Genomic DNA, 7,005 nt, shown 5'->3' with positions numbered 1-7,005 from the left:
CTAATGGGGTTTTCATGACGGAGGTGGTTTGCCATTGCCTGCCTCTGCAACCCTGGTCTTCACTGGAGGTCTCCCATCCAATTACTAACCAAAGCCAACCCTGCTTAGCTTCTGAAATCTGACGAGATCAGGCTCATCTGGTCTATCTAGGTCAGGGCATGAGCTGGGTGGCTGCTCTATAAGTGCATGCACAAGTCACCTAACATTCATCAACTGTCCCTCTCCCCCAACGGGCAGAAAGTTTGTGGAATGTAAGGAAAGCCCTCGTGCAAAATCATCCGTCCGTATGGGACATTTTTGCATGGTGGAAGACTCGTTCGTTCCTGATGCATGGGATAGTCATGGAATCCTGTGTTGGAAGGGCTGTTTGAGGACACCTAGTCCAAACCCTTTGAAATGTTCTCAGAGGTCATCTAGTCCAACTCATTGCTCAATGCAGGGATTCCACAGCCGCAACATTCCTACCACACAGCTGCTCAGCTTCTACTTAAAAATCTCCAGCAAGGGGAAGCCCCCTCCCCTCGCCATGTAATTGATTCCCATGACCACCTGCCCACTGTTCAACTGGATCTCTGCTGAGGGCTTTCCCAGCAAGACGAATGTATGAATGGGGGCTGAACCCCAAATAATATTGAACTCGGCAGCCTCGCAAGACGTACAAACCCCATGCGCAAGAAGGAACGCTCTGCTGCTTTTACAAAGGCTACGAGTGCCCAGTTCTTTCTCTTCTGTTTTTCAAACATTATTTATTTATTTAAAACACTTATATGCCCCTTTCCACCCACAACAGGGTCCTCAAGACAGCAACTTGAATATGAGTCATTGTTATTATGAGTCATTATGAATATGAGTTATGAACATGAGTCATTGTCAGGCACGGAGGACCAGGTACTGATAAGGTCCAGCCCTTGTCATTGGAGTGATGACAGTAACTGGAGGAAAGGGGGGGCAGTGTGTAGGCAGGATCAGGTCTGTGAAGAGTCAGAAAGTTTGGAAGGAGGAACCTAGCATGGTCATTCTCGAAGTGTATCCTGGCACACTCCGATGTGCTCTGAGAAATAAGTTAAATATCCTGCAATCTTGCCTTGACCAGAAAAGCCCAGGTGAGCCTGATCTCATCAGATCTCAGAAGCTAAGCAGGGTTGGCCCTGGGCTGTTTCCACACGGCTTACCTTGTTCCGGAAAACAGTGAAATCTCGTGTGAAATCTCATGAGAAGACTCTGTTATCGTGTCTTCTCGCGCGATAACAGCGTCTTCTCGCGCGATTCCATGTGAGATGTTGCTGTTTTCTGGAACACGGTAAGCTCTGTGGAAACGGCCCTGGTTAGTAATTGGGTAGGAGACCTCCAACAAAGACCAGGGTTGCAGAGGCAGGCAATGGCAAACCACCTCCGTTAGTCTCCTGCCATGTAAAACCCACCAAGGGTCGCTGTAAGTCAGCAATGACTTGATGGCGCTATCCACACCGCCACACCTCTGTAATCTTAAAGTGTGTCCCTCTTTAGTATGATGCCGCTTGATAGCAAGTTAGGCCACCGTTGGCATCAGAATAAGAATACTGCAGCTTTTCCCTGGAAGGGGGAGGGCAGGTCCTTGGCAGAGCAGATTGTGCACATAGATGTCTTCTGTTTCTGATTGATTGGGTGGTACCAGAATTGAGCAGAACCACGGCTTTGCCTTGTGCATGCAGAAGGAGAACTTTGCAGAAACCGATTGCTCACGGGTCAGGAGCAGACAGGAAAGCAAAAAACTTCCTGGTCAAGTTGAGCACTACAAGCCAGCACAGCAAAGCTACTCACCTTAGAGGGGCCAGCGGTGGGCATTAGGTCACCCGTTGCATCCTCCCCAAACCAGATGGAGTGCAGGTGAGCTCACACAGTAATGGCCGATGGTGAATAATAATAAATAACATTCGATTTATATACCACAGAGTGGTTTACAAAGTGTTATTGTCCTCACAACAATCACCCTGTGAGGTAGGTGGGGCTGAGAGAGCTCCGAGAAGCTGTGACTGACCCAGCTGCCTTCAAGCAGAGGAGAGGGGAATCAAACCTGGCTCTCCAGATTAGAGTCCTGCTGCTTTTAACCACTACACCAAACTGGCTCTCTGGACCAAATGGCCTCTGGGGCTCAGACAATGATGCTGGGCCTTGGCTCTGCTTACTGTAAACTACCAAAGGCTCACTGGGAAATTTCCCTGTAAGTTAAATGGCCAGTTCGCCCCTGGTATGGGTATTGCAGGAATTCCATGCAGGCTGCCAGAAAGGAACTGCATAACCATTTCTGTTTGGGCAAGGTGTTGCATGTGCCAAAATACACACTTTGCTCCTTGTGGAAATTTTAATGGAATTGTCTAAAGTGCTTTGAGTTTGGGAAGGAAAGAAAGATGGGGGACGGGTCCTAAAATCCGTAGGCCAGCCTGACCTTCCACCTCTACCACTGCTAGAACCTCCAAACAAGCTCAAGGTCCATTTGTGGGGGGGGGGGTAGCTGTGGGTGTCACGGCACCCACCCACACCTTTCCTGGCACCAGCCAAGTGCTTTTAGTAAATGACAGAGCCTGGCTTCAATCCGGTGACATACAAGCGGGAATATAAATGGATTTAGTGAAGTTCTGTTTGTGCAAGAGCAACACCTAGCACTTTCCTCCTTATTTATTATCGTGTCTAAGCACAAGTGGGGATACGTTTGACTAACAGCAAGCAGCTCTTGTTGTCTTTTTCTTGCATTTCCACTTGCTCAGACGCTTTAGCGCAAGTGGACGTTTTGCACTGAATTTGTGCACAACACTCGTTCATAGGATCCAAGCCACAATCCTGGAAGAAGCATTCCTTAGTAGATGAGAGAAAGGGAATACCTCTTCTGAGATGATGCCTACTAACCCCAGATTTATTTATAACTTGCTGCCCAGTTAACTTTCTATTGTTCTTTTTATTCCTTTATTTGAAAATGGTTCCGTCCTGTGCTCTTAGTCCAATAGTCCTCAGATGCCTTTGAAAACAATGTGAATACATTAAAATAATGATGATAAAACCTAGCAATGTTTAAAAAGGAATTGGTAGAAGTGGCAATCAAATCATAAAATGCAGCGGTCAGTAAGCAGTGTAACAATGAAATCATGAAAAGCATCCACTTGAAAAAGAATTTTATAAGCATAAGCAACATAAAAATTGATAGAGCAGTAAAATCATTAAAAGCAGAGATGAAAGCATGAATTCAGCCCCGTAAACAAAACTCCCAGTAAGAAGTGGAGGGGCCAAATTAGTTTTGAATCTTAGAGGAAGGCCCAATATGAGATGGCTTGACTCAGTAAAGGAATCCACAGCCTCCAGTTTGCAAGACCTGACCAAAGCTATGAATGATAGGACGTTTCGGAGGTCTTTCATTCATAGGGTTTCCATAAATATTTTTTTAATTTTTATTTACGTCATTTATAGTCCGCCTTTCTCACTGAGACTCAAGGAAGATTACCTAGCGTGAGATTAGCACAGTCAATATCAAGGACATTTCAATAAGCAATGTCACAGGATAAATAAATGCGAGTTTACAAAGATGCAACATTAGCAAAAATCCAATACAAAGTTGAAGAAATGTTGGAATAGAGCATAAGTAATTCTACAACTGACATTAGACAACTTAGAACGAAGCAACTTGATGGCATATAACGCACACGAAACACCTAGACAATGTCTCTGCCCACTGATGCCCGCCTAAAGTTGGTCTAAAGGCACAAGGTTTCTACGACATCATGCGAGCAATCAGCTATAGCAGCACTCTGAACGAAAGAGTTCATGGCTTCATGTTGGGCTGATAGGTTATTGAGTGCCGCATTTAAAATTAATTTTGGGCAACAGCTCCGTTTGTTCTCTCCTAGAGAGCCTAGCTGTGAATATACTTCCCTCATTCTGGGAAAGGGGGTTATGTTGTTTGTGTAATGAACTCGCGGGGTTTACAGGACGATAAGGGCTAGGGATACAAAGCCCTGTCCCGTTTCCTCAGATCTAAAGAAACCTCTGCAGAGTTCCTTATCTCAATGGCCTCATCAACCCCATCCTTAGCCCCTCTGACTGAATGGGCTGTTTCCGCTCTTGTGACTCACAGAGGCTATAATTTGACATTGTTCCTCAGTGTGGCTGATAAGGAAATCCTGAGGCCTTCGGGCTGTTATCTAGCAGCACAAAGCAACTTCGAGACCGGTAGCCGTGTTAGTCTCTTCTCTGCTGTAGCAGAAGAAAAGAGCAAGAGTCCAGTAGCACCTATAAGACGAACAAAATTTGTGGTAGAGGATGCACTTTCGTGAGACACAGCTCTCTTCTTCACGAAAGCTCATATCCTACCCTGAATTTTGTTAGTCTTATGGGTACTACTGGACTCTTGCTCTTTTCTACTACTAACATAGCAACTTGATAAGAGTTCTTTTTAATATTTCTTGTATTCTTATATAATATTTCTTACATTCTTATTATTATTTCTCTTTGAGATCCAAGGTGGATTACACAGTGCAGTTGAAAATATTTGCCTATTAATTTACCTATTAATTTAAATTCAATTTGTACCCCACCTTTCTCTCCAATGGGGATCCGAAGCAGCTTATCTCCTTCATTTCATCTTCACACTGACCTTGTGAGGTAGATTAGGCTGAGACTGTGATGTCCCCAGGTCATCCAGCCAGTTTCAGTGGCAGATTAGGGATTCGAACCCGGGTCTCTCAGATGCTAGTCTGACACTTTAACTACTATGACCGCACTGGCTCTCCTCTCATACCAGCTCCTTGCTTTGTATAAAATCTGTTTTAGTCACTGTGGATTATACATAACACACCCTGTTACTTTGCAAAAATAACCATGTGCTGTCGCCCCTTAAAAGCCTAACAAAATTTTCACAGAATCACAGAGTTGGAAGGGGCCATACAGACCTTCTAGTCCAACCCCCTGCCCAATGCAGGATAAGCCTAAAGCATCTCTGACAAATATTCATCCAGCCTCTTCTTGAAAAATGCCCATGAAGGGGAGCTCACCACCTCCCTAGGCAGCTAATTCCACCTTGGAACTACTCTGACTGTGCAAAAGTTTTTCCTAATATCCACCGTATCTTGTAATTTAAGCCCGTTGCTTCAGGTCCTATCCTCTGCTGCCAACTGGAACAGCTCCCTGCCCTCCTCCAAATGACAGCCTTTCAAATACTTAAAGAGAGCAATCATGTCCCCCCTCAGTCTCCTTTCTCCAAACTAAACATTCCCAAGGCCCTCAACCTTTCCTCGGATGGCTTGATCTCCAGACCCCTCATCATCCTCGTCGCTCTCCTCTGCACCCTCTCGATTTTGTCCACATCCTTTTTGTAGTGAGGCCTTCAGAACTGCACACAGTACTCCAGGTGCAGCCTGACCAAGGCAGTATAGAGAGGGGCTATGACCTCCTGCGATTTCTATGCAATGCCCCTTTTGATACAACCCAAGACTGAATTTGCCTTTTTTGCCACCGCATCACACTGACTGCTCATATTTTGTTTACAGTCCACTCTTACCCCAAGATCTCTTTTCCATACACTACTGCCCAGAAGTATATCCCCCAGCACAAGCTTTAATGCACTAGAGCTCACACAAACACACATGAAAGAGCCTTATACTGAATCAGGCCCCTGGTCCATCACGATCAGTTCTGTTGACTAAGGCTGACAGCAGATCTCCAGGGCTGAGGTCTTCCACATCACCTGCTACCAGATTCTTCAGCTGAAGATGCCTGGGATTGAACCTAGCACCTTGTGCGTGCCAAGCAGAGGCTCTACCACTGAGCCACAGCCCCTCTCCATGGCTCTCCAGGGTCTCTGGCTGAGGTCTTTCACATCACTTGCTACCAGATTCTTCGACTGAAGATGCCTGGGATTGAACCTAGGACCTTCTTCATGCAAAGCAGAGGCTCTACCACTGAGCCATGGCTCTTCTCCACTTTACCAGGTGCTGTAGTTAGATGCTCAGTATGGGAGAGGTTACATTTGGGGGTGGACGGGTCAGGCAGACACGAAATGCAGGAAGTGAAGGTGAAAGGCCACTAAGTAAAATTCAGATCTAATCACACAAAACATGGAGACCACTCCCTGGTTGCGCCAACCCTGGAATGCAGCGGGATTTGAGTTCCGTGGCACTTTAGAGACCGACAAGATTTTCAGAGTGTAAGCTTTCGAGAGTCAGAGCTCCCATCTACAGACCAAGGGTCTTGTCTGGCTCTCGAAAGCTTACACCTTGAAAATTGTGGTGGTCTCTGAGGTGCCACTGGACTCAAATCCTGCTGTTCTACTGCAGACCATCCACCTAAAACACATGTAATAAATAGCAAGTCACCGGTTTTGTTAAGATAGATCAAGATGGGTAGCCGTGTTAGTCTGTCTGTAGCAGACAGTAATGAATTCCTGTGTCTGTAATGAATTCCTGTGTCATTTTTCTACAACTCCCAGCTAGGTCTCTGAAATCATTATCACAATTACAGCGAGATAAAAATCTTCAATCCCAGCTCAACACAGGAACGACAACCTTGTAATCCCAATTCAGCATTTTCACGCTGGAACCTCCCTTTGAAGTTCTCTTGCTGACTTTGAGGTCAGAAACAGAGCGTTTCCGTACAGTGAAATTGTTGGATAGTTGTAACCGAATGAATAAATGGCGGGAAGATTCTGCTGTAAACTTAATTGGCTCTACGCTAACTAGTTATCACTAGCTAAACACAAAGGTCAGTTTAATTATTTTATGACAGAAGGGATGACTCTTGCTAAAAACCCAACAGAAATGTTCTCTGCCTCAGAGTCTCTCTACACAAGACGCCTTGGTGTGTGTTTGTCAAGTGTAGGGAGATGCAATATTAGCTGGGAAGGATAGTTTAAAAAGACAGAGCCCGTGGAGATCACTTCTCAGAGGATTTGCTAATTTCATCTTCCCCTCCCCTAAGACTGTCAATTTCACCTCTCCAGTGGGATTGCAACCAGAAGGCGGTAAGGAATAGAAATGGGCTAGA

The sequence above is a fragment of the Eublepharis macularius genome, chromosome 3 (assembly GCF_028583425.1).
Source record: "Eublepharis macularius isolate TG4126 chromosome 3, MPM_Emac_v1.0, whole genome shotgun sequence".
NCBI classification, from domain to species: domain Eukaryota; kingdom Metazoa; phylum Chordata; class Lepidosauria; order Squamata; family Eublepharidae; genus Eublepharis; species Eublepharis macularius.
The sequence above is the reverse complement of the archived record's forward strand: the minus strand, read 5'-3'. Positions refer to the sequence as shown.